Source organism: Scatophagus argus, chromosome 5 (genome assembly GCF_020382885.2).
Source record: "Scatophagus argus isolate fScaArg1 chromosome 5, fScaArg1.pri, whole genome shotgun sequence".
Classification (NCBI taxonomy): Eukaryota; Metazoa; Chordata; class Actinopteri; family Scatophagidae; genus Scatophagus; species Scatophagus argus.
In genome coordinates, this window is record NC_058497.1 from 22,373,650 (window position 1) to 22,400,991 (window position 27,342).

The 27,342-nt window shown below is 38.8% G+C and overlaps 1 protein-coding gene across 1 annotated transcript in view; it reads left to right on the plus strand.

Annotated features, from left to right (window-relative positions):
• The first annotated feature begins 222 nt into the window (after positions 1–222).
• Positions 223–27,342, plus strand: part of tenm4 (teneurin transmembrane protein 4) — a 205,294-nt gene continuing 178,174 nt past the window's right edge. Inside the window, exons 1-2 of the mRNA XM_046389708.1 lie at positions 223–434; positions 3,014–3,087. The gene's annotated coding sequence lies outside the window, so the exon portion shown is untranslated. The remainder of the gene's footprint in view (positions 435–3,013; positions 3,088–27,342) is intronic.

Sequence of the window (27,342 nt, forward strand, 5' to 3'; positions counted from 1 at the left end):
TTTTTGTCATGTCCTGTTTTATTTTGAAAGTGTCACTTCCCCTGTGTCTCTCTGTTTCATGTAGCTTTGCTTTTGTTTATCTTGATTGCTTTCTCCTCCCTTAATGTGTTTCACCTGTGTCTTGTTATGTTGTCTATTTAGTCCTTGTCTTCCCTATCACTGTTGTTGGTGTGCTATATTGTCTTTGGATTGTTTGTCTTGAGTTTTCCTCATGCCAGGTAATTCTTGTCTTGCCATGATTCTTGTCACAGTTTTTTTGTTGATTCCTTGCCACAGAAAGTGTGAGCCGTTTTTTGAGTTTTGATTAAATTAAATAATACGTTTTGGACCTCTGCCTCACCTCCCTGCCTTTTTGACTCTGCATCAGCGACGCCATACTACCTGTTGTGACACAGCCAAGTCTTCTTTTCCATCGTGTCGTGTTCCCTGGCCAGGTGGGTTATGTTTCCTCCTTGTTGTAATTGATAAAGTTTTTCCAGGTATGCCCAGTTTATTTGTGGTTCCTGCTTCAAGAAAGCATCCTGATCAAATGCGAATGACCTCAACTGGCTCAATAGCAGGGGTTCTACTCCAAGCCCATTTTGGATGTCTGAGTTCCAAACCCTCCCTATTAGACTCAGTCCAGATATTGTATGAAGCAAACTGGCCATACTTGTACCTGCAATTTCAGCAACTTTTTTTGGTGAGGCCTGCAGGTTGTAGCACCTTCATCCAATGTTCTCACAGAAACGCAATGCAAGACACCCAAGAGACAGAGGTGTCGGCCTATACTTCCTCAAAATTGTCCACAAAATACATGAAGTCTGGACGGGCCAACTCCCAGCGCTGTATCTCACACACAAAACACACCCCACAGCTCACAGAATATGCAGTTAACCATGCCAAGCCAACAAAGGTGAAGTTAATCACCTCAGTTCACAAACACGTCTCCCTCAGGACAAGCACAAACTTGACTGACATCAGAGGCTTAATGTCGAACTCTCCGTCACCAAAGATCACACAGTCCAGACAGTGGTTTGTTCTGCTGGCCCAGCTCCGTTTGTTCAGCTTTACATCTGAGTCAACCCAATTACACAGTTTCAAATACCTGGGGCCTTCTTGTCCGCTAAAAGGTTTTCCTTTGTTCTCCTGACAAGACAATAAACACGATCTGATTGTAATTTTGACAGAAAAAGAAATAGCAGCCCAGTGAACATAATCATCCGAACGTTACATAAGAATTATGAGCCACGAATGCTTGCAGACATTATATAAGCCTCAGTCACTTCACAAGAGTATAAATGTGAAACTTGCAGTGTATCAAGCTGTTAAAAATCAAAATATGTCAGTAGCATAAAACATATTTGAGCATCTTATGCTTCTTTCATGGAACAATAACGTCTGTTTTTTGGGTTTTAATTGCTTTAGTTCTCTGTTGGATCTCATTTTTGTTGCGTGGCTTCCATCACTTCGTCCTCTCATCCCTTTAGATAAACTGACTTGTGTCCAAGAAATGCTTCTGTCCCAGTGTATCCTTGGATAAGACTGCTTCGTTTGTTTGCCTTTTTATTTCTTCTGCGTTGTGGTGCAGGCTGAGCGGTGCGTTTCGGTGAATGATGGCATTCCCATTTTTAATGAACTGTTTATCTTGTGTCTGGATGCTGGCAGTGTTTGATGTTTGCTCATGGAAAGGCAGACACACACACACAGGGAAAAAGAGACAGAACTCCTACTTATGGCATTTTGTTTTGTCTCATTTCAAATGTACAGATTTCTGTACACTCCAAAAGAGTGACAAAAGATAAAAGGAGCAATGATCTTCAATAATTTATAAGATTCTGACTGCTGAAGACGTCAAATCTGAGAGTGTAGGTTGGGTTATGGTTTTTTGTAATCTCATCTGTAAGTTAGGTCATCTCTCATCGTGATGGTGTACACTTCCTCCAGGATACGATGTTAAGATAAAATAAAGTTTACGGCTTGTTGAGGAGAAATCGGGTCACTGCAGCATCAGAAAATATGGCAGCGAGAGCAAACTTAGAGTCCGCTCATGATTTTTTTGAGATTCAGGCAATTGAATTCAGCAATTTAGAAACCGTCTTACCTGAAATCTGAAGTTGGTCTTAAGTAATGACATCCAATATGTCATTTTTTTTGCATTTCTCATACCTGCAGGTTGACTTGACCATTTTTAGTACATTTTTTACTCCAACTTTAGGTTACCTGATCAGGAGGTAGTTGAGTTACACAGTAAGCATCAGCGACTGGGTTAAACTGGCTTAAACTGTTGAAGCAGTGGTTATTTTTATTCTTACAGGGTTATTGGCTCTTGTGTGATATTCAAGTAAACAAAGTTGAATTTTCTATTGCAGCTTCTTTATATACCTGAAACGTCACAGCTAAAGGTCCTGTGCACAAATTTAGGTCTTAGTGGTGTCTTTAAAACGCAGGGACACAGCTACCATTTAAACAGGTTTTTTGTCTCATACTTAACCAATATTAAAACATTTATGTAATTGCTCTAATACATTTCTACAGCAAATGTCATTTAAAGGGACCAATTTGCCTCCCATAAATATTCAGTCACATTCGCTCAATCACTATTTCCACCCAGAGTTAAAGCAACAGAGTTATAAAGACAGGGCCTCTTTATGTCCTTGTTCGTTTTAGTGATATGCTAATGTATGCAAATTAGGGGCCCATTACCATCTTTATCCCAGGAGATGTCTGCATGTACTGATTGTATTTCTTGGGCCAAAAAACTCATATAGAGCAGCCAAGTTTTTTTTTCTTGTCTGGTAAATTGTTCCATTAGACTTCTTCCAAAAAAATAATTCTAGGCTTTCCAAATAACCAGACAGCCTATTCTCCAGCGATATCAATAATTATTACTAGTTTCCGACAACACAATTGCATGTTGGAAAGATATGCTTCGTAAGCGCTCAGTGCAATACAGTTTTCAAGAGAATCTATTTGCTCTGATGTGTGCGAACAAAAGGAACCAACTTTATTTATTTTATTTTTGTCCTTCCAGCAGCGATTTAACAAGCAGAATTTCCTGAAGTAGGCCTAAGGATCTCGTGATGCCATGATGTCATCCTCTACAAGGTTAGTAGAAATCTCAAACTCTTCCACACGAGGTGCACTCCAAAGCAAATGTGTGTAAGAGGTGAAATTGTCTCTAGCAGCTGTAATCAATACTGGTTCATTGAGCATACAAAGACAAATGGCTAACAGCTGTGTTACTCGCAGCAGTCACTTTCTCAGAAGGTGCGTTTCTGTCTTGTACTCTTGTCTATCATCTGTAGCCTACAGTGGCCACGACCAGCTCATTCACAACACACAAACCAACAAACTGCATCGCCCACCTGCTCTCATAATCCGTTCATTTCTCAAATTTCCACTCACTAAAATCAAGTGGGACAAACTGCTCAAGGACACGGCTCATTTTAACATTTCACAAAATGAAAATTGAAATCTCAAGAAACAAAATCGTTAAAAGGGTTTTTTTTATTATTATTATTTTCAGGGGACTGGATGAGTAACAAGGCATATAAATTGGTGCTTATTTGTGAAAACAGTTCCATGATGTAGGATGATACATCGCACAATTTTGTATTTCCCTCTGCCCTTGTTATTGATAGGACTATTTTGTGCTGACTCATCACAAATATAGACTTCCAGTCAGAACCGGTGCTGGAGAGCAGCTTGATAAAGACAAGTAAGTGGGCTTGGTTAATAAACAGACACAGGAAAACAGCTGAAAGAAAAATAAGAAAAAACAACAAACAAAAGAATTTGTTTGAATGAAACTACGCAAACATAAAAGAGCCACAATGTTTTTCAATCTAACATGTTTTCCTTCTTTTTTTAAAAAAAAAATGTTTTTATTTGTTTGTTTGCTTCACATTTACAATGCCTAAAGCACCACTTCCACTAATCTTAAATTTTTTTTTCGATAAACAGCAAACTTCTCAAAGGCATGTATTGTATATGTACAGATGCAGATATCTCCTCAGAGCACACTCACTGTCACCAGTATGCAAAGTCATGTTTTATCTTCATCGCAACACCTGATGCCCACTTCACAGAGAACTGTTACACAGGGAAAAGAATTTGATGCCAGGTTATTGTTGAAAAATAACTGCAAGCTGTGACATCTCAGCTCAGGTCTCATATTCCAGTTTTATTCAATATAGTAAATCTAATGGAAGGTGTAGTCAGTAGTTAAACTGAAAATGAAACTAGTCTCATCTCAATCCCTGAGTTTTTGGTTATGATATAAACACATCTGACAAAACTCTGAGGTGAGCACTCATGTAAAAAATATGCACAGCTTTGGAACACAGTGCAGCCAAAGACCCCATGCATGGGCTTAATCAGTGGTGAAAATGGAAAAATCTGCTTTTTTTTTTTTTTTTACAGACACAGCAACAAGATTATTGACTCATTGATAAACCTTAATTCCAAACAAGTAAACCTGTCACAAGCTTAATCAAATAAAATCTCAAACCAACAGCATCCTGATCCGCTACATGAGGGCGCATTAATGTGTCTGTGTTGACATTAACACAGACATGCAAATCTGCATACAAATTATGCAAAATAGTTCGACTGAGGCCCACCTATAGCCTTCAGATGAGAAATCCACATGCAAAGCACTACATGTCAAAATCATTACATGAACGCTGACTTCACTATGAAGAATAGTTGCATGGGCAGCCTGGCTGAGATTCTTAAGTATATAACTGTGACACAATTTAGGGTAAAGATAATCTTTTCTCATTAAAAATTAACTGGATAGTATTTTAGCCTCATGTGTAACCACAACTCAAATCCTATCAATGAAGACAAATATCATTAGTATGAGTGTAGTCCTCTGTGACCTTTTCAGATCGTATTATGATAGTGAACACAGTGAGAAGGTCAGCAAGTGTCCTCTCTGTGCTGAAGAGGAGCCATGGAACAACATGAGCTGCTCTGATTTAGATATAAAAGGAAGGATGAGGGACATGTTGATGTGCAGAGGACCATAAACAAAAAACATACAGAAGCATGTTAACTAAGACTGCATTTTTGACCTATTACATGCTAGTTAAAGTCATACATGTCAAGGCAGATTTTACCTTAAACTGCTTTATCTCATGACTGCAAAAAACAACCATCTTAACAAGTCCTAGTGGTAGTCTTATATTCTGCTTTCATGATTTTTTGATGACTTGCACAAATGAAATTAATATTTAATTTCTTTTAAAAGAAGAAAAAAAATCTTCTATTACCTATTGATGTCTTATATTTGTTAGTTAGACTTTTCTAGAAACGAGTGTCAAGACAGCACAAGTGAAAGAAAAATCTCGTTTACCTGCTTGTTTTGAAAAAAGTGAGATTTTATGACTCATTAATAGGCTGAAAACTTAAACACATGGAAATCTAAACTATGACTCACCATCTGAGCTCCAAAGCCAGACCATCAGCTCATTCTGTTCCACAAACACCTTTATGTTTGACTGCTGCACCTCCATCTCTGGCACAAACCGAGAGCTCTGACTCACCTTAGCCACTTAATTCTGGTCAGGTAAAGCTGAACTCAAAACAACCCCAGTTTTGACCTTAGTAATTAATTTCTCTGGGACTTCCTATTGATTGAAAAACATTGGCTGAATAGGTAGATGGCGAATGTTTGGATAAATATAATACAAATATAGAAAGAAGGGCCTTAGGCTGATGAAGTGAATTTCAATTTGCCTGTCTATAAATGGTATACTCTGAAAGAAACAAAATGGTAAAAGAGTTTGTATATATTTGATCTTACAATGATACACAAAAGTGAAAGTTTAGAATTGTGAAGACAGATTTTTATTTATGTCTCTACTTTCAGTTTGAACAACACGTTGAAAAGGATTTAAGGTGGAAATTTACCTGATACTTTGAACGACCTTTACTTTGAATGAAATCCTTTACTGTTTCTATTATTAAAATCCTTGTTTCCTACAAAGAAAACACTAATTAATAACATTTGATTCGCATTTGATTTTCTGACATTTTACAGTATGTGTTAAAAACCCACCTCCTTCCATCATTTCAGCATGAACTACAAAGTATTTCTTTATTACAACCACTGACTTTTTATTACAACACCAAAGTAAATCTGTAGAGATAATATGTAATTGGACCTAAAATGAAATTTACAGTCAGATATGCTAATACTATATTAGAAGCTCTTCTCTATGGCCATTTTTAGTCAGCCAAGAAAAATAATTGCAGACCTAATGTAACATGCAGCCATACATCACCACTATTATTATACCATCTGCGGTGGGACGCCATCTGTTGGCCAGTAGTTACTTAATAGTTTTTGTGCCACACCTCAGGGGGTGTCACATACCTGCCCTCGTCTTTGTTATTTTCCTTATTCACCTTTATTTAAAACAGGAAGGCCATTGAGAGCAAGCTGTCTTTTGCAGTGCTGCCACAATTACAATACATATAATTTATAATACATACAAACATTGCAGTGTTACAAAAGACAAACAGCATTAAAAGTACATGAACGATGCAACAACGAACAGCCCAAGGATGTCACCATGAGAGACAACATCAGTTCAAAGATAAAAGCATACATTCAACAGCGTGTACTAGATATGTATAATAAAACTTGCAAGAAAGCACATGAAGTATCTAGCATTCATGGAAAAAACAAAGGATTAACTGTAATGGCTGCATCCCGGCAGACAAAAGGTGTTATGGGAGCATATTCAACTGCTATTAATTTTATTTTGAGCAGTTTTGCCTGAGCCTGGGATTGCTTTTTAAACTAAAGTAAGCATTGTAATTCCACGAGTTTATAGAGGGATTTGCAGATAAATTGTAATTATATTGGTAAAATGTCACTCATAAAAAGAATATTTTTCTAATGATAACACGAGGGAATCCTGTGTGGTGGCTTGTCCTGCGTTGAAAATGTGATAATGTGATATTTGCACATTGACTATTCTGGTATTGTGTAGGTGTTATCTTGACATTTAACGTCTCCACTAACAATCAAAGTACAGGCAGTGATAACAGAATAGCACTTGAGGGTCTTTTGGGTTTTTTTTTTTTTTTTTTTAAAGCACACAATGCTTACCTACCGTTTGATTTTGTAATTAACATACATGAATCTTAAGCTCATCTTAATTGAATTGCGTTGATTTTAATTAAGGGCTATTTTAAAACTGTAATGGAACACACCACTACAACTCTTTGTCTGATAAATGCAGGGGCAGGGCAAACGAACTTGCCACTCCTTTAATGAAAATCAGGAGATTGTGCATCAGTAATGTCTGAAGTGGAAACTTAAAAAAACAAATTCATTCAGCATATATGCTTCGTTTCTGTAAAGGATTCCATTGCAGGTGATGTTTGACATGTAATGAGATAAAATAAGATAAAAAGCAATAAACATGATTTTGCCCTCCCAGGGTTTTGCCTGATACCTTTCTCTCATATGCTTTTGCCTCATTTTATGCCTCCTCTATCATGATTGATAGGAAGTATACAGTTACAGTAGACAGGAGACAATCACCCCCACCCGCATATTCCTAGAAATGGTAATAACAGGAAAGGTGCTTTTGTCACACAGATTTAAATCAAAGTAACGGACCATTAGTGTTCTCTCACCTCCCCTTCTCTAGGAGGTGAAGACAATATCAACGCTGCACAGTTTCACCTCATAGAATTGCCCAAATACATATGACATTACAATTTAATGAGCCACATGTCTCTGAGTGTAATGATACTCACACTGTGCACGCTATATTAGATGTACTGTAGCTACAGCTTCGCAATAGAGGCTTTGGCAATGTGTGGAACACAGTGTGTAATGTCATCTCAATGTCATCCCAGAGATTATCGAGAAATAGCTTTGGAGTCGCTGATAAAAGTGTGAACTAATAATAGCCTGAAAAAATAATGCTTCATCAACTCAATGGATGAAAATGAAAGATCAAGGGAACAGGCTTATATTACTGGGTTAAAATGAGAGATATTCTAACATTGTAAGATATCATGAGTTTCTGTAGTTCAGTGTATTATTCTGTGAGGAGCTGTTGATGAAGTGGAGTTTACTATTTTTAGTGAACCCACTTTCCCTCGCAGTGCCTTGTCAGCGACTGCTTCAGCTAGTGATTTCATATGATTCCTGCAGGACCTCATAAAGCCTCAGGAGTGAACTTGTTACATTCAATCAAAGGTGTCTGCATGGGTTTTGAGTATAAATATAGCTAGCCAGTGTGTGATTGCCACATCCCTACTCAAAACACAACATCTCGTGGCTACATTGCATTGTAGTCTGCTAATGTTACTGCCAGTGGTGAAAATTTCATGTATTTCTTCCTGTCTGACTATTGAACAACAGTTGGAGAGTAGAGACAAGCCCACGTTGCTTTATTTCTGAGCAGTGGTATCAAAACCTGAAATCTGGACTAGCAAATTTAACACTCTTTTATGGCATAAGTTAAGTCAATACGCCCAAAAAAGAGTGTGAAGGCACACTTGCCAACAGCTGCGTTTTTGTTAAAGCGTTAAATCTTCCTTTTAGAGGCTGGCCGTCCTCTGGTCAGAGGTGCCCTTGTATTCTAAACAGCAGAGAGACAGTGGGAGGACTCGAGGTCTGCTGGTCTTCCCATGCCCCGCTGCTTCCTGCTGCAGAGAATGGGTGATGCTTTGGCACGCTGATGATGATGATGATGATGATGATGTCTTTGCCATGGTTGCTGACTGTTTGGAAAACAGATCTATTTATACCTCCAAGACCAACACTAATCTGTCCATACTTGCAGAGGAAAAATCATTCAGATTCTGAAGCCATTAGGAAATTACGCTTTAGACAAAAACTGAATGGTTTTGTGTTGTTGTTTTATTTTTGTGGTTTGTTTGTTTGTTTTTGAATTTGATTAACCTGGTGGTGTTTTTTAAACAAATCTAACTGCATGTGTCCATAAAGGCTGTCTGGCTGACTGTATGTATCACCTGGGTGGTGTATTTTACCAACAGGCTGGTCTCGCACAACCAGGTTTGCTTAGTTTTGAGTTTGACAGCATTTTTTGTGTTGAGAACTGTGTTATGTTGAGTTTCCTGCTGCAGACTGAACTGTAGCACGTGAAACTTCCGTCACAGGCTTTTGTCCCAGCTTTAAATAGATTACACACATGTAAATTAGTTTGTGCTTCATTATAATCCCACACAAATCACGTTCATTCTGTGTGTCCCTGTTAGCACAATTGTGAGGAGCTCTAAGCTTTATCGTAGGCGAATTTGAAGTTTGCTCTTTTCACGTGATTTGGGTTTTTTAAGACATAGTCTGTTTTTCCTATCGTACTAAAAACGAGACTCGTATTTATTTCAACATATTGTGCTCATACGGTTGTAGCTTCCAACAGGATAACAGCAAACAACTTGGCTCAACAACAGTACATTCAGAGGGATGTTTGCACAGTCTGGGCGAGAGAGCGAGAGAGAGAGAGAGAGAGAGAGAGTGTGTGTGTGTGTGTGTATCCATCTGTCATAACTTGTTCATAGCAGTTCTTTTGCTTATTGATTTTCTCAATATATCCCTTCAGCTTCATGTTCGGTTTCTTTTCTATTCCCTTGCCACTGATCGAACCGCCGTCCCTCCTGACTTCTTCTTGGCTGCTCTTTTCAGACCTTCCCAGACAGACGGTCTTCCCTTTATTGTGTGTTACTTGTGCCATAATGATGTCTGATCTGTAACATTAGAAAAGTGTCCATATGCTGGTGTTTTACTGTAAATCGGCTGCTTTTAACGGGAAAGGACATTTCATCCTAAAATTTATAACCCTGTTCATTTCAAAAGTAGGTCAGCTAGTTATTTGTATAGGATCACATGATTAACTGTGTCTTTGTTTATCAGTGTCTCATGTTATTCGCAGACTCAGCTTGCTGTAGTAAACACACATCAGGAGCAGACACCTTCCTGACTAATTTATGGTATTGCTCTGGGATCTCCCACTTGAAGTAAATGATTCACTCACATGTTGTCTTGATCCGTCCTGAACAGTGTGATGTTTCTAATTACAGCTCAATTATCTGAATTATCAATGTAGAAAATGTGACAGTCTCATGTAAGTTTTAAACACCCGTCTTGAAGCTTGACATTTCTGTCACGATCACAGGCTTTGTAATTAAACCGCTTTGTCTGCTCATGGATCATTGCTTTCAGCTGATTAAGGAATGATAGGAAAGACTATATAAATCAAAGACAACCAACCCAACTAATTAGCTATCCTAACCATTACATCCAGTAATAACCGCTGGAGGTGGTTTCTCTTACATAATCAACTTCAATATTAAATTGTGTCACTGCAGCTTGTATTGGATCACATCTGATATGAAGCCAGTAAAGGATAGTGAGCGAAAAAAAGGCGCATCGCGTCAATAAATCCTCTGTGATGTCATATTTGAATGGGATACAGGCAGAGGAAGCTTATCAGTGCTGCTATAGGTGAAAACGCACTTACAGCTATTTTTTAGGCTCTCGTTCCCAAGGGCAACCAGAGGACTGGTTCATTTTCAATTACTGAGTCCTGTGAAACACTTGGCTGGTTCGATTCTAATTTGTCTTTGTATTAATTAATAAACCTTGACAGCAACTTTACATCAAGGTACAAACTATAAGTATGAAGGACATGCCTCGATTTAATGGTTAAATTGCAGAATTCGGCATTGACATTATGTGAATACAAAACAACTGTGTCCCCTCTGTGTGAGGAACGCTCGGGACACAAAGCCAGAGAGATTATCCACTAACCGCAAAAAATCTGTGGCAATTGTCTGCAGTGAGTAAAGATTGTGCCCTCAAAAGGTTCACCTTCAGAGAGGGGCTATTATGTTTCTCCTGATACTGGGCTGATGCTAATCAGTGTGGATTGTATTTTATGCCTTAAGGCAGGAAAATGTGCTGATGAGAGTCCCACAATAAATGAACCTTATCACCTAATGGCATCTCGGCCCACCCTGTGACTTACTGAAAAAGCCCTTGCTAAATGTCACAGGCAGGCAGAATGCACATGTGAGATAATTAGAGGGAAATGAATGATCCACAGATGGATTGGTCAGTCATCATTACTGCTGATAGCAAACTCAGGGGTCTCTGAAAACACTATCAGAGATTTCAAATACCACCCCTCATTTTTGAGTGCAGAAAATATGTTGGTCAATCCTCCAGTGTAATGATTAGATTAGAAATGTAAAATGAAACGGCGGGGAAACCTGAAAAGTCCATCCTCGTTAACATTAATTTAACTTGCACATGTTTTGTGGCTCAAACGCTACAATTTACATAACATAGCAGAGCTCTGATCACATATCAGTGCATAAATAAAAGCCTCCAAACTTGACACTGCTCTGGTGGAAGTACTACTCATGTAACTGAAGTCTTAAAACGCTGCTGCACTTTTTTCTCTCAAGACGTTGAGTGTGCAGAATAGTCACACACAAGTAAGAGCTGACAGGTGACATTAAGAACACACATTTCCTGTGAGTGTTTAACTTCCCACTGTGTGTGTTTTCATCCTTGTTAATTGCGAGGCACACAGACTATTACTTCACAAAGGCAAAGCCACTCTAGCTTTAATACCTTCTATATGAAAACCTTCAGGTGATAAGAGGGTAATTGTCAAAGCACTGTAAGAAGGTTTTAACACTAACTGTCCACTAATTGCCCATGCGGGGCGAACACAAATCTTCACATGAAAACAAAACAATTCCTGGCCCCTGTGTGCAAGCTGTAAAAGAGTTAACCTGTAGTTTGTGACATTGAACTTGTCAGCCCAACCAAATACTTAAGTGTTTGTGAGCATTTTTTAGGATGAAAACACCCGTAGAGCAGGGCTAAGTAGGCAATCACTCATTCTGAGTAATGGCAGAGGTGAAATGTAAGTAAACTCTGTGAATGTGCATGGCCACCCAAGTGCCAGATGCTGGGAGCTGGTGCCAACATGGCATGTGAGTGACTCATTAAATCAGAGGAGTGGAATCCATTGGCCTTTCTCTGATGGCTGTGTCTCTCATTCAAACCAGCAGCACTTCAGCCCGAGATTTTCTTCGATCGAGGAAAAGCAGCCAGCTGGGACAGTTCCTCATTCATTATTGGCATGAAATAAATAAATAAATAAAGATTTTTTTAAAAATAGCATTGAGAATAGGACCGTGGGGAGCAGATATGGTATTAGAGAAAGGAAAACAGTTTCCTGTAAGCAGCAGATTATGAAAACATTAAGCAACAATTAACGTAATGAGAGTTATTGAAGCGGCAAGGTAGCAGACAAGCTGTGTGCATCTGGTTGCTGCATCTGGCTGCAGTGGCGGAGCATCCAGAGGGGCAGGCAGGAAGGAGTTCATTTGTTACAGCCATTCCTTCCCTGTGGATGGAGAAATGGCATGTCAGTAATTGTCATGTACTCAAAATGATCTTGCAGGCTGGATGTTGATGCATGCACTGCTATGGATACTAAGTGCTCTGTCAGAAAATTTGAAGGTTTCATTTAGGGTAAATTGAGGGAATGGCTTTCAGCCGGGCAATTTGTGTCCCTCCCTCTGCATTAAGAGACGAGCACAAGATACCAGTTGTTGATACGACTCAAATATTCGTCTTTTATTTTGGCAAAAGCAGCCGCAGAAAGCAGACAAACATGGCCTGGCATTAGACCAAAGCAGAAATGTTATTATTTAAACAAATGCAATCGAACCCTAGTTGGAGCATAATTTCTGCTGTTGAAAAACAGGGATCTGATTGGTATTATGTTATGTACACAGCAAAGTGGATTCTGCACAGCTTATGCTTTGTACCATAAACCCTGATTTGATAAACTGGCTTATCATTTACACTCAGCAGCTAAGTGTCCTCCATACATTCAAACAGATATGTAGTACTTATGAAAAACAAACCACAGAAACCACAAAAAGAAAAGAGAAAAAAAAAGAGAAAAGAGAACTTTGGAGCATGTCATGTTAAGAAGTGTTTTTATAATCACAAACAATTTATGGTTCCAATCCGGCCTGTTTCCCCTCAACCTAATTAAGATAATGCAATGCAATTATGTAGATATAATTAAAGTGACATAAAAAGTTTTGTCATTAACAGCTATTACTTTTTAACAATCCTCCTATACTGAGCCGAGTATGACTATACCTCCCTTTGGAACTGTTATCTTCTCCCAGAAGACATTGGATTCACTTTGTCCTTATCTACATTGATACAGAGGTCTGGATATCCTTAATATTTTTGCATTGCTGCCTTGCTAAATAAAGACATAGACAGCGTCTTCTCTGATACAGTGCACTGCTGGCGCATGTGATGATCACAATAAACAGAGATTTTGTGTTGTATTCATTTTGTGTTGCATGCATTCTCCCTTCTAGGTTTGTCACTGGCAGTTTAGGCTACAATAGTGAATCCTGCCCTCACTGCACCCATTTAATCAGGGAGTGGGATTAAGTCTGAGCAGCCCAGCCCAGACAAGACGTACAGTAACGTGAGCCTCTACTAGGGACTCAAGATGGATGGGCAGGGCTATAGCCTGGATGGAACGCCTCCATTGGGCCGTTTGGCCTGGTGGAGCCCATCAATCAGGGCGGCACCAGAGGTCTGGGCTGAGGCTGTGTAATGATGCGAACAGCATGTGGCCGAGCCATCCCTGGCTGCTCAGGTGTAAGGGTCTGCCCTGTCCACCAGTCCTCTCAGCTCTTTTACCGCTATCATCCATCACGCTGGCCAGATTCACGGCATGCAACATATTTCAGCAGGTTTTATTTGATAAGATAACTTTGGATCAAATCACTGTAAATGGAGTTCAAAATTTAACATGTAATCTTATTTTTTAAGGCCAGTGGTGTTCACCAACGTAGAATTATTAGGTGTTTTATTAGCCCTTTTTTTTATTATTATTCACAAAATTCAATCAATTGACACCACTGACAGTAGATTCTGGTTCACTGATTTCTACTCTTTCAACTGAAAAGCAATGCAGAGGTGAAGACCATACAGATCACCTTTCTAATAGGAGTTGTACAGGAAGTTGCCATTAGCCATTTTTTATGTGCCTCAAGCTTCAGGCAGTGTGGAGGCTTCAAGCTCTTACAAAGTTCATTAAAGGACATATTTTATTGCACATTATGTGCTTTATACCCCTCACACAAACATATTATGCTCCTGGATCAAGGTGGCCTTATGAGTACCATAAAGCAGGCCTCATGAATATGATTGTAAAAGCTGCTGCTCAGTATGGACTCAGTGCGAGGGGAAGGTCATTTGGTAGAAAGCATGCACTGCAAAAATGTATGCTTATAAAGATGCCTTTGGTGGACTTTCCAAGCAGCTGACATACATCTGCTGCAGCCTAATGGACTTCTTTCCCCCACTGGAAGCGACGTCGGGGTTGGATTTCAGTATGTTATGGGACTGAATTAAAGAAAACCCATTCTTTGGTCAAGCATTTGTTTTATGCTGTCATAAGGTGGGCAACACATTGCACATTATAAGCACAGAGAGCAATTACTTTTTGGTTTGATTGCCATCATAAATTGAGTGTGCATGTGACCAACACATGAAGGTAAACGAGCATTGACAAGTGCCACATGAATCCTGCTCTGGTCTCCTTCTTGTTCATTTAACACCATGCAAGACCTTTTGGTATTTGTATTTCCATGAATGTGATAATGAAGGATGTTAAATCAACTAAGCATTTTCCATTTTTCTTATGTAATCAATGTCAAATGATTTTTAAAAAGGCAGCGTGTGTGAATGGCTGATAATTGCTTTTTGTTCTTCACTGATGATTACTAGGCTGCAGAGGCATAGCAATTTCTGATTAAAACCCCAAATTGGATTTGAAAACTGGAATTTGAGGTGTGAGGAGGGGCTTTCTGCAATGCGTTTTATATGGATTTTAAATTCTGTTCTTTCTACTGAATTCCAAGAAATCATTAAGAAGTATGCTTTTAAAAGGTTTATTAATTTGATATTGATTGTTTCATTTACATGAAGAGGGATTTCACACTTCCCTTAAATTGAATGAGTAATATCCCCTCAAATCCTTGTAAGCCTTTAAACCCCAGAGAAAGAATATTTCCTGATAGAGTTGCAGCATCTCTAGTGCCTGTTTTTTCTATGTCACATCTTGTTAATCTCATCCATATTTGGGCATCTAATCAGTGAGACCTTACTGAGTGAACTTCATAATTAAAGGAAGTATTATTATTCTGACTTTAATTACATAACTACATAACTTTGTTTTAATTAAAAATACCCATCCCCAATGGGAGCACAGTTTGACTGGCTTTGGCGTGCAAGGGTGTAAAAGCAATTTCTTACTCTGCACAAGCTTGATTATTTGAAAGTTCACCAACTCAGATTTCAGGAAGTACTTTGCGACCTTGAAAATGAGCAAATGACAATGACGGTCTTGTCTTTCTACCTATCACAGCATGCAAATTGCGAAATTGTATGCTCCATTACTGCTTAGTTGCCACCAATCTCCTCACAACATTTCACATTTCCGATACTATGTCAAGGAATAAAAAGGGTTCATGGCCACTGTAATCTGGGGGTTAATAGCAGCCTTTTACAAAGGGTGCTGAGGGTGAACGTCCTTTTTGCAAAGAGACGGTCAAAGTCCAGAGATTATTAAGATGTGTTGCCAAGACATAATAGGGTTCCAGCACATTACATACACCTTTCTATGTCATTAGGTTTTGTCAGGCATAAAAACACTCATTTGACTAATATGGACAAACCATTCTTCATTGGCATGGTAATGATTGGGGAACTGAGTGCAGTCCAATCAAGTCATCACTGTGTCATGGATGACCAGAGTCATTTGCTGTACCACCATAGATGGCACTGTTGCACTGCTGACAGCCTGACTGACAGCATGCAGAAGTGCCAGTCATGGAGCGCCGATTGTGGTGTCACTCCAGATCTGTGCATTTGTTGAAAAACCGTGATGCCAGATTAGCAGTAAAACAATCAATATCTGTTCTCTTAGATTTTAAATGACTGAATTCATCTAATTTTGGTGTACTATTGTGTAGCCAAAGGAATGTGTTACGTTCTCGTCTGATGTAATTAGATGACACACGCTTGGATGTTTATGTGATATGTGTGGCCGGTGTGGAAGAAGGAAAAAAAGAAAGAAGGTACATTTCAAATGAGAGGGTACTTTGTCCTTATTTCCAGTAAAGCTTCAAGGGCTTATTTTCTGTGAATTATACATAGAAATGTGAGGTGTCATTCATATTGACAAGCCCATTTTCCACCCTGTCATCCCAGCTGTGCGAGTTAAACATAGTTATATGCATGCTTTATTATAGTATGACGCATGTGTTGTTCATCAGTTAATTCCTTTTTTCTGTGAATTCAATTGCTGAACGTACCATTTACTTCATGAGCTGATGTCGTTCCCAGAAAAAGCATATCAATAATATCTCATATTAGAATGGACATTTTTCCATGGTATTTTATAAGATCCAATAAGATGAAGCCTGTGGGTACTTTTTATATTACCAAATGTATTGAGACAGTAATTTCCGTTAAATGAGCACCATCAGTTTCGACCCTGATTTGTACAACAGCAAATTTATCCGAAATGGGTTTGGCGCCTTCATGGATTAATACTCAGTGTCCTCCTGTGGGTGTTAGGCTGCATCGCTATGCTGTGGAGATGAGAATTAGAACTGAGTTTCAAAAGGGTGTAATGCACTGAACAAGCCATCTACTGAGGCGAGCATCCTACACATGGCAGGCCACACAGGCCTTTACCGGGGCTGTCGGCCTGTCTGGTGGCTCTCCAGTTTAACAAAGTGATGTTTTAATGAGCCTGGCTCAAAGGAACAGAAATGCTATTCTCATTTGAGTTCTTCGCTGAAGAAAAAAAAAAAGGTCCAGACCACCTGGTACTGAATAAATGCTTGGCAACGGCATGGCAACATACCATACCCTGCTGACAAAGAAAATCAAATTGTTATCCTCACCAGTTTGTTGCAGCTAAAACAAGCAGCAATTGTAATTGACTCTAACCATTACATGCACTGGTGGTAGAATTGGCAATGACATCTAAATCAAAACTATAAATTAAATATTGGTGTAATGGAATCCTGAATTACACTGAGCTGCAGAGAAAACATCGAGCTAGTATCTCTCACTGTCTGGGTGATAAGGATTACCTCTTTACCCCAGCCATAACAAGCATATCAAGCAGGCGACTTGGCTCCAGTGCTTTGACTCCTTTTAGAGCGTCTCTCCACTCTGATGTGCACGATCACACAGAAGTGTGATGTGTTCACAGATCAAGTATGCTCATGCTCTTACACTGTGAGACTGGCCTCATTAAAGCCAGAAAGTTCTACTTTGGAGGGGGGGGGTTTAAAGTGTGGGGCTGTTGAAAAATGATTTGTGTTATCATACAGCTACTTTATGATTTAGCAATGTGAAGCATAAAACATTTGAACCACAGGTTTGGATTATGTAATGCATTATCAATGTAATGAGGTTGTCAGGACAGAGTCAGGTATTTTCATTTCTCTGAAATTCCAGTCTAATTGTACTGTAGATCCACACAAAAAGAGGCTTTCCATTCTATACCCTGGCAAACTAGCAGACATAAGTTTGACTGGCTAACAAAATGGAGAAATATTCAATTCTTGTCTGCTCCTCTAATTTGGATGCCCTGGAAAGGTCTTATCCCTCACAATAATGGCAAACAATGGATTATATGTACCACTCAACAAGAAGACAGCAGTCATTTCAGTACCTCTCAGAATTAATCAAACATTTTCCTCTTTGCAAATCTGGGGAGATCTCAAATGTAATTTTCCAAATTTAATCAAACAAAGTGGGACTGAGCATATCAATCATCTGGTCACTTTGACTGTCCATCTTGACTGCTAAGGCATAAGTCATCATTCATTTTCAACCAATTCACTTGATGAATAAACAGCCTGGCAGAGTTTTTGGCGCCCGTTTGGCATTTACATAAATCTAATTTCAGGTGAAATATTTGAAAGCTCACCTTTACCCTAAGACAGCCTTCAGTCCTTGTGTTGCAACTGGAACAACCACTTCCACTGAGTGCTCAGCACTCCTTATTTAAAGTGTTTATTCGCAATAAATGATAAAGATTATAATGAACAACATCTGAGACAAATTTCTTAGTTTGCTGTGATTGGCGTGTCATTTTTGTGACAATGCTATGATTAGGCCAGTGTACATTTATTGAATGGCTTCCAAATGATTTCAATTCAATGTATTTATATAGTGCCAAATCGCAACAAAAGTTGTCTCATGACACTTTCCAATTAGAGCAGGTCTAGACCAAACTCTTTAATTAGATTTAGGTCACATCTGGTAAAATACCAGTAATTTCATTTACAGTCATTACAGGTTATTTTGATTAGTTTAATGATCTGACACTTTTAGATCAATATGATCAATCTTTAATTTGCCAACAACCTATTTTTCAGGTGAACTATAGATATTACAGTATTTAAAGCCCTCTTCTTTCTCCAAACCTCACATAATCACAATGACTAAATGGTTAAGCTGACTGGATGGATTACTTTGTGGTGCTTTTGGTTAGGTATTGTAAATAATGCAATGCGAGGCAGGACTAGAGGCAGAGCTTGTTTCATGAAACAACTATCTTTTATGTGATATTAAGTTTTAATGGTGCAAATGATGAAATTAAATTTCAAGTTTGTCTTTAGTCTACAAGGCATTTCAAAATGGAGAAAATTTTGATTTTGATTTTGATTTTGCATTGTGGTTACCCCAGTACTGCTGTCATTAAAACTCTGACACTGACATTGGTAGATTTCAGCAATGATTTATAAACAGATTTAAACTGGGAGTAACATTTTTCTAACTTTCAGTAAAGAGGAAAAAATGTAAAACAGTAGAAAGCGGTCAAGAGAGAGGCAGACCTGATGAAGAGTGGGGGCTGAAGTGTGTTCTGTTAACAAAAATGAGATCACTCATGAAAGCGAGTGCAGCATGCAGTAGGCGGTAAAAAAATGACACCCACTGTATTTTCACTCCTTCACTGTGTGCAATATGGACACCAGCTGCTTATGAAATATTAGGCAAACTACTCATAGCTGGGGATGGAGGACAAGCTACAGATTACTGGATTTCAGACTGCGGTCTGATACAGCATGTCTTTGTTTAAACACAACTAATGACAAATAAAAGTGAGAATAACAATTTGATTTCAACCTGATTCCAGCTACTTTCTGCAACAACGGCTCTTGGTGAACACTGTTTTTTTTAATGCAAAAGATATGTTGAAATGCGTCTTTACTGTACATCCAAAGGTCAGACAATCAAAAACTGGGCCGCCGTCGATTGCACACCTGCCATATTCAAGATAAAACAGGTTAGCAGCTGCGGTTGAATCTGTTCCCTCCTCTGTGACGCTGTGCATTAATTCTGACGTAACTGAACATGCTCACATCCGTGTGTGGAATATTTACATGTTATAATCACAATCACCGGGCGTGGAAAACTGAGTGACAGCAATACTCGATGAAATGACTGAATATGGTAATCATAGCATGACTTCCACCACGATGGGATCTGCTTTATGAGTGGATTTGCATCAAGTAAAACAGTGTCTGTCTTCAATTTGTGCATTAACACTGCTGGGGCTCCATATTCATCTTAGATTGCATATATTACAGGGCTGATTGACCATGACAGATCCTCTAACTTTTAGATTATTTTGCTATGAGATGAAACTGACATTTTGTCACGCTGTTCAATAAGCTTCCATGGAGGTTTTCAGTTTTGTGATTCAACTTTGCATTTCTGCCTCTGATTAAAGAAATGTCCTCAATCTCAAAGTCACCTCAGAGCTCTGATGTGGTCAGTTTTGTAGATGGCATACACGTCTGGGCTTTCAGATTGGCTGGCTTTATATTTAGCACTTGTTTTGAGGTAGTGAGTGGCTGTAAGGCACAAACTGGTTACAGACATGACTGAGACTTGAATTGTCATTTCGAAAGTGACAAGGTGCTGATTTGCCCGCCTGGCACTGAGCGATTGGACATCGCTGTTGACAAATGGGCAGTGGAACAAAACTGGCAGGATGCTGGGGAAGACAAAATACCTTCAGATTTTTTTTCCTCTCTGTTATCACAGCTGGACAACAGCTAGTTAAAATTCCTGAATTTACTGATAGTGTAATTGCTTAGTTTGCAACCATTTCAGTGTCAAGCACAGGTTTGGCAAATATTTATCTACTATGCTATTATTGTATTTCCAGTCTGTGGTCCTTGTCAGTTAGGCTTTTTGTATGATGTGTTTAGAAAATGTGCAATTGTGTGAACTCCTGTGCACTTTCTGTTAAATTTAAATTTAGTTTATTTATCAAATAGTGATACTTGGGTGTCAATGGTGAGTTTGTATTGAATTTGGATTTAATATAAAAAAAAAACTGTTTTGTCTCAGGAAAGAAGCTGCCTGAGTGGGTCGTTTTGACAGCATTTCTTCAAAGCAGACAGTGGGGAGTGTGAGTGCATTCACAGGGAATGTGAGAACTAATCATTGTCTTTGTCGCCGCTAAATTCATTCATAAAATGTAATTAAAAACTAGTCTATACAAAACTTCTGTGATGTGATACAGATTAGGATCTTAATTTCCCCCTCCAATCAAATATGTATTTTTTTTCTCTTTTTCCTACAGTTGAATGTTTGAGCTTCACTGTGTAGTAGAAGAAAATTTGGAGACAAAATCTTCCCATACATACACATGACACCTTGAGAATGCACTTTTCTATGAAGCAGGAGACAGCTTAATTACTTTTCATACAGTTTTCAATTTTAGGGAGTCATTTTAGGGATTTTAAAAAGATAACTGAACTTTTTAGTATAGAAACTGTATTAGACACAAATTATTATACAAAGTGGGGTATTTTGTACATCTTAAAATGTGTTTGGAAGAAATCTTTATCTTCATTAAGTAAAAACAAGTGAAACAAGTTAAACTGCATTTGGAAATTTCACAGAAATAAACATATAAACATATATATGATTATGTAAGTTTTCCATCTTTTTAAATTTGAAATTAAACGTAGTTTTGGGTACTGTATTTGTCATGGAAGAGGATTGGGGCCACATGTGAAAAATAGATTTTTTTAGGTATGACTTAAAAACTGAAAACAACAAAGATAAATCTCAGACTGCAATAATCTGCATGTCCCTTACACAAAATGGGACATTAAAAATCCATGGATCACGCCAATAAGTGTGCCGGCAACCAGTGCCATTTACTGAGGCTGAATCAGGCTGGTAGCCTACCAACCATGACTTTGACAGACTGAGGTTTCTATCATATCCTGTTGAGAGCTAATGCATTATTCAGTCCCTGCATTGCCTCAGAGTCAGAATAAGAGTAGAGCACCCATTCACACCCATTTGCCTAAGGTCTGATCAGATTTTGGTGCCTAGCTCGAAAACTAATTCTGCAGACAGAAAGTGACGAGGTATCCCTCCCAGGAAACCCTCACTGGGCACTTTTTGAAGACTCATCTTGCTGTGGTAATGCATTGCCCCTGTCTCACACTGCCTGTCTCTGCCCTTGCAAAAAAGCAATCTAATGAAAATGGAAGGGAGAAAACATATGCTGAATTTCACCGCCTCTAAATCAACCAGTTCCAGTTATTGCTGCAGATAAGACTGAACTTATAATTGAATTAAAAGTGAAAATGCAGTTTGAGTATCTGTAAAATATAAACTGCAAGTGTAGTGTGTATTTTCTGTTGGTTAATGTAATTGGTTAATCAGCTTTTCAGATTATCACACAGGGCATGAAGATTTGATTTATTTCTTCATATATCACACACACTCAGAGGTTTTCATTTTATAATGAAATAAATTTCAATTCCCCTCACTGGCTGCAACACACACTGTTGTCTTGTCAACAGATAATAAGCAGCTGGACCCCTTGCTTTAAATCTGAAGACCTTGGGTGCTTCTGACCTGCAGTAGCTCACCTTAAACTTATGAGCATGTGGTAGCAGAACAGCTCACACCTTCCATTAGGTGAGAGATGAGGAACCAATTACCTGGAGATATGTCTTGGGGCCAAAAATATCATTGTCAGCTTGTCACAGTGTGAAAAATGGAGAAAAAAAAGAGAGGTGTGACAAGTCGTAAGGTAACATGACAGACTGTATTATCTTTTAGTTTCCTCCTCAGATCTGATAGAACCAACAGGAACCTTAAGCACATTACATAGGGTGCTATACTGTAACTTCAGCTAGTGAAAACTGATTGATTGATCTCTGTTAGTCACTTCACTGCAGCCTCCCAGTCAAGAGAACTACAGCAGGGTCTCTGTTTGACAAGTTGGACCTGAACCAATGTAACGGTGACTGCACAAACACTGACGTATTATCACCTTGTAAGCTGATATGGTGAACTTGTTAGCAAAAATCTGTCCATTTACGCACCCAGAGCAACATTAGTAGCAGTTAGGAATACACTATACGGGCAAAAGTATTGGGCCACCTGACCATTACACCGACAGGGACTTTAATGACATCATATTCTAAATACACAGAAAGCATTGCAGCAGTAATGTTGGGAAGGGACGGCTTTCCACAAGATTTTGGAGTGTTTCTGTGGCAATTTTTGCCCATTCATACAGTAGGGCATTTGTGAGGTCAGACACTGATGTTGGACCAAAAGGCCTGGCTGACAATCTCTGTTCCAGTTCACCCCAAAAGTGTTGGATGGGGTTGAGGTCAGGGCTCTGTGTGGGCCAGTCAAGTTCTTCCAAACTCATCCAGCCATGTCTTTATGGAGCTTTGCTTTGTGCACTGGGGCACAGTCATGCTGGAATAGAAAACGACCTGCACCAAACTGTTGCCACAAAGTTGGAAGCACAGCATTGTCCAAAATGTCTTGGTATGTTGAAACATTAAGATTTCCCTTCACTGGAAGTCAGGGGCCGAGTACTTTTGTATATACGGTGTATTTCAAGGCACCTGGCAAATACAGGACCAAGTTTCCTTTTGACTCCTAAATGTACCTCTATGTTAACCGGTCTTGTTTGTCTGTTGTTTTGTGTTGTGTTCAGTATGTTTAAAAGGTTAAAAATGCTGACTATTGCTGCCGCAACCACACCACTGTGTTAAATTTGTCCTGTAAAACTGCGAAGATTCACAGAGCCAAGTGATAATTCTCTTTCGGTTCATCATGAGCTACTATTTTCACAATACAAGTAGTCATATGATCCATTTTTACCATAGAAATATTGACTGTAGCTGCTTTAAAGGTTAGAAAGCACTTTGTCCAGTTTCATTTGGTGTTTTATTTGCACTGTTATTTTCTTAAGGATTCAAGGATTCAAGGAGCTTTATTGTCATTTCACACACGTAGAACATGAGTGGAACGAAATTAGTTTCCCCGGTCCCGGTATAAGCCCAATTGCCCAACAAAATAAATATAAATATAAACAACGCTATATAATATAAAAACAGTAGAATATAAAAAAACAGTAGATGATATAAACATCAGTGTAAACAGTATAAACAGTATAAACAGTAGTGCAAATGGCTGACAGGGTAGTGCAAAATGAGAGTAGTGCAATGGGAAAACATGAGTAGTTTGAGAGTTCGAGAGAGAGTTCTGTGCAAACACATTATAAACATTTCTAAACACATAAATAAGTGAGCAGCTATGAACAATGTGAAATAGCATAAATGTATTTCTGAGTTTCAATACAGTCTAAAAGCAGAAAATGTTTAAAACTATCAAAAAACAAAACAAAGCAAAAAAAACAAAAACAAAAACAACGAAATAATACATGTCAGATTAGATATGAAGGTTTTCTCTTTAGTTTCACCATTTTACACCATGTTCAGCTATCATTTAGGAAGGAAATCCATGGCAGCAGATGCAGAGATACTATTTATCTGCTGTCAGTAGCTTCAATAGAAAATAATGCAATATAGACATGAAAAGGGATGTAGACCTTTTTCTGGAAAATCTGATCTCTTGCTCACACTTTCACTGTCGCTATTGCTATCACTATTGCTCTTCCCACCTACACACAACACCCACAGCTGAGAGCATCAAGTTCACAGGAGGTTGTCAATAGTCCTGAATGCACAGAATTATTAACTCAAAGTAAATTACAACAGCTCACCGAGGCTGATGATATATATATATTTTAATGCAGGGATGACAAAGGAAAACAGATCAGCAAGACGTCTTCTGTTAAATAAATCAGTCGCTTTGGAGCCTGTCAGTTCATCCTGAGTCCGACTTACACCCAGTAATGTATTTTGTTCTGTTTTACAAAATACGATTACAGCAGCCATGGTTGAAGGTTGAGGTTTATGCAGTAGAGCAAGTAAAAGCTATAATGTCAAGAGTCTGTGTGGCATTGGTGAATACCGAAAGCACTTGCTGCTTCTGCAGGCCCCCCTTTTATTACTGTCAGCGTATTTAAAATATGCCCCGCAGTAAGAGAAATAGATGACTTCACAGCTGCATAACAGTGTGTACAATCAGTGGGATCGTTGTGGTGATCTGCTCAGGTAACCATTTCATTTTCACAGGAAATAAACTGATAGCAACAGCTGAGACTGACAGCAGGATTTATATTCTGACACTGATATGTACATCATTCTGTATCAGCTTTCCTTCGAATAGAACAGATGGATGTGTGTGTGCGTCTGCAGCTGTGTAAAATTCACAAGAGGTACAACTGTATTTTTGAAGAGGGGATAGTATCTCAAAGCAGTATATTTTATAGTTCACATCTTTATGACACGTGAGATGAAGCAGACAGAAGGACAGATGAGACATCGATATGCAGGAATAAAAATGATATGTCCTTTTATTTTGTCAGGACAGGCAATGAGTCAGTGACGACCCTGTCACTTGCATCAATAATAGTGTCACTATGACGATGAAATGAACGTATTGTCAGAAAGCATTTAATCTCTTTGGCTGTGCTTGAATCTCATCAGGTAAAATGTTAGCTATCCACATCAAAACAATTAAAATGAGTCTTTAAGTGAAATGGACCAATACAGAGACGCTTTGTTTCCTCTTGCAATTTTGCATCGTGTGTCACAAGGTCAGTGAAAGTACATGTTAAAATTAACTCGAAGCATGGAGGCGTGACGATGAGTCACGTCTCCACTCTGAATTGAGAAGATGTAAAAAACATAGCTCCACATGATATCAGCAAAACATTTATAGCAATTTTCTGCTTTACACACAGAAACTGAAACTATACACACAGTTTTGAAAACTTGGTGTTCATGTATCAATAACAGTGACGTTTTGTTATTGCTAAACTCACAAATAGAAATTCTAAATTTAATCTAAACACAAATCCCATTGTTTAGCACAATTTGCTGACCTGGAAATTACGGGCCTTGAAAATGCCACATCCTAATTACCAGTTGGTCTTTATTCATTTTCTCTTGTTCAAACTCACTCCAGTCACATTTCAGAGCACAAATGAGGTCCCAGAAGCCCCAGAAGGTTCAGCTGACTGAACCTTTGGTAGCATCACAGTAGCAAGTACAGTACTGCACTTGCTTTGTTATCTTTTGTATTTGTGCACTGATTTAATCATTACAGTAAAAGGGACTTATATAATCAGTATTTTGACTATGACACCAGTGTTTAAATTGATGCTCTGTAAGAGACATTAACATGACAGCTACGTGTATATGAGAACATGATTTTGTAAGAGATTTGACAAAATGGTTTACTGTTTTTCAGTTTAGTGTTTACACAGCGGTTAGGGTGTCGGACTCGTAACCGGTGGATCGCTGGTTCGATTCCCCGTCCCGGTGTCCATGGCTGAGGTACCCTTGAGCAAGGTACCTAACCCCCACTGCTCCCCGGGCGCTGCAAGCGGTCGCCCACTGCCCCGGGTTTGCTGTGTGTGTGTGCACGTCACTTGGGTGGGTTAAATGCAGAGAACAAATTTCGTTGGAGTGAGTTCCCTCCAATGACAAAATATGTCACTTTTTAATCTTTAAGAAACTGAGCTGTAGCTCCAGAAAAAGTGTTTAAACAACTGGGAGATATTGTAAATCATTCTTGGAGCACAGCGAATTAAACCAAGGAACATGCAGGATTTAGAGTTGGTGGAACTGAGGCTGTAAGATTTTTCAGCTGTTTTCCCTGTTTGCTTTTCCAGAGAATAGTAAAGCTACTCATCGTGATTAATATTAACCATAGAGACGGAGAAACGGCACTTATTCAAGTAGTCATCTGCATTTGCCAAAAGTGCTGTATTGCATTAAGCATTATCTGCTGCTTTTAAAACAGGTTCTTGTACAGGGAAGAGCACTTCTCTCCACCGGCTGTATTAGACTAACAAACCTTCGGTGGTTTTGCAAAATAATGAGTGCTCTGAGGCAGACTTATTTCATCATGAAGTAGAAGACCTCTCTGTGTTAGAGAAACTGTCTTTCTATCAGTCTTGGTCAGTGTTCTGTCACAGTGCATTTTTAGTTTTGCTAAAGTGTCTGTTGGGAACCTTCTGGCTTTGCTGTCATGGTCTTTGTTCTGTGGACTGCTATATCAAAAAGAGCAGGGGGGTAGAGTAATGCAGCTCCCTGATAGGTGAGCCTTTTAACCTCAGCACAATAAAGGGAGGCATCACAATTCAAAGGGCCGCTCTACAGTCTGTACACAGTAATCTGTTCAGTCATGCGTCACTGTCACCCACATTCTCTGTGCCATCACATTTCTGTCTTGTCGTAAATACTTCAATCACAGCTTGTCCCCCCCTCGAGGAATAGCACTTTCTTGAACCAAAACGGGGGCCAGGGCATTTTCACATTCCAGCCAACAGCTCATCCATCAGATTGAGCAATAACGGCACATTCTGTGTCCTTATTAAGAACAGTTTTCATAAGGCACAGAGGACTCGACTTTGTGTGAACAACAGTGTATCAAAAGGTTCAGCATTGCATGGCACGTGTGTCTGTGAAATCAAAGTCAAAGTCAAAGGACTATTTGAAAATTGGCTTTTAAATGTGACTACAGTTGACTGTACCAACCCAGTTCCAAATAAGTTGGAATGGTGTGCAAAAAAAGATAAATTAAACAAAATCTGATCATTTGTTAATCACTTTTGTGATATATCTGACTGAAAACAGTACAAAGACAATATATTTAATATTTTACCTCATCAGCCTCATTGATTGATTGATTTGTAAATATATGGATATTCTGAATTTGATGTTGGGACAGGGGCAGCAGAAGAGGAGGAAGAACACCTGCTTTCATTCTACAGTTTAATGAGTTAATTGGAAAAAGGTGATCATGTCCTG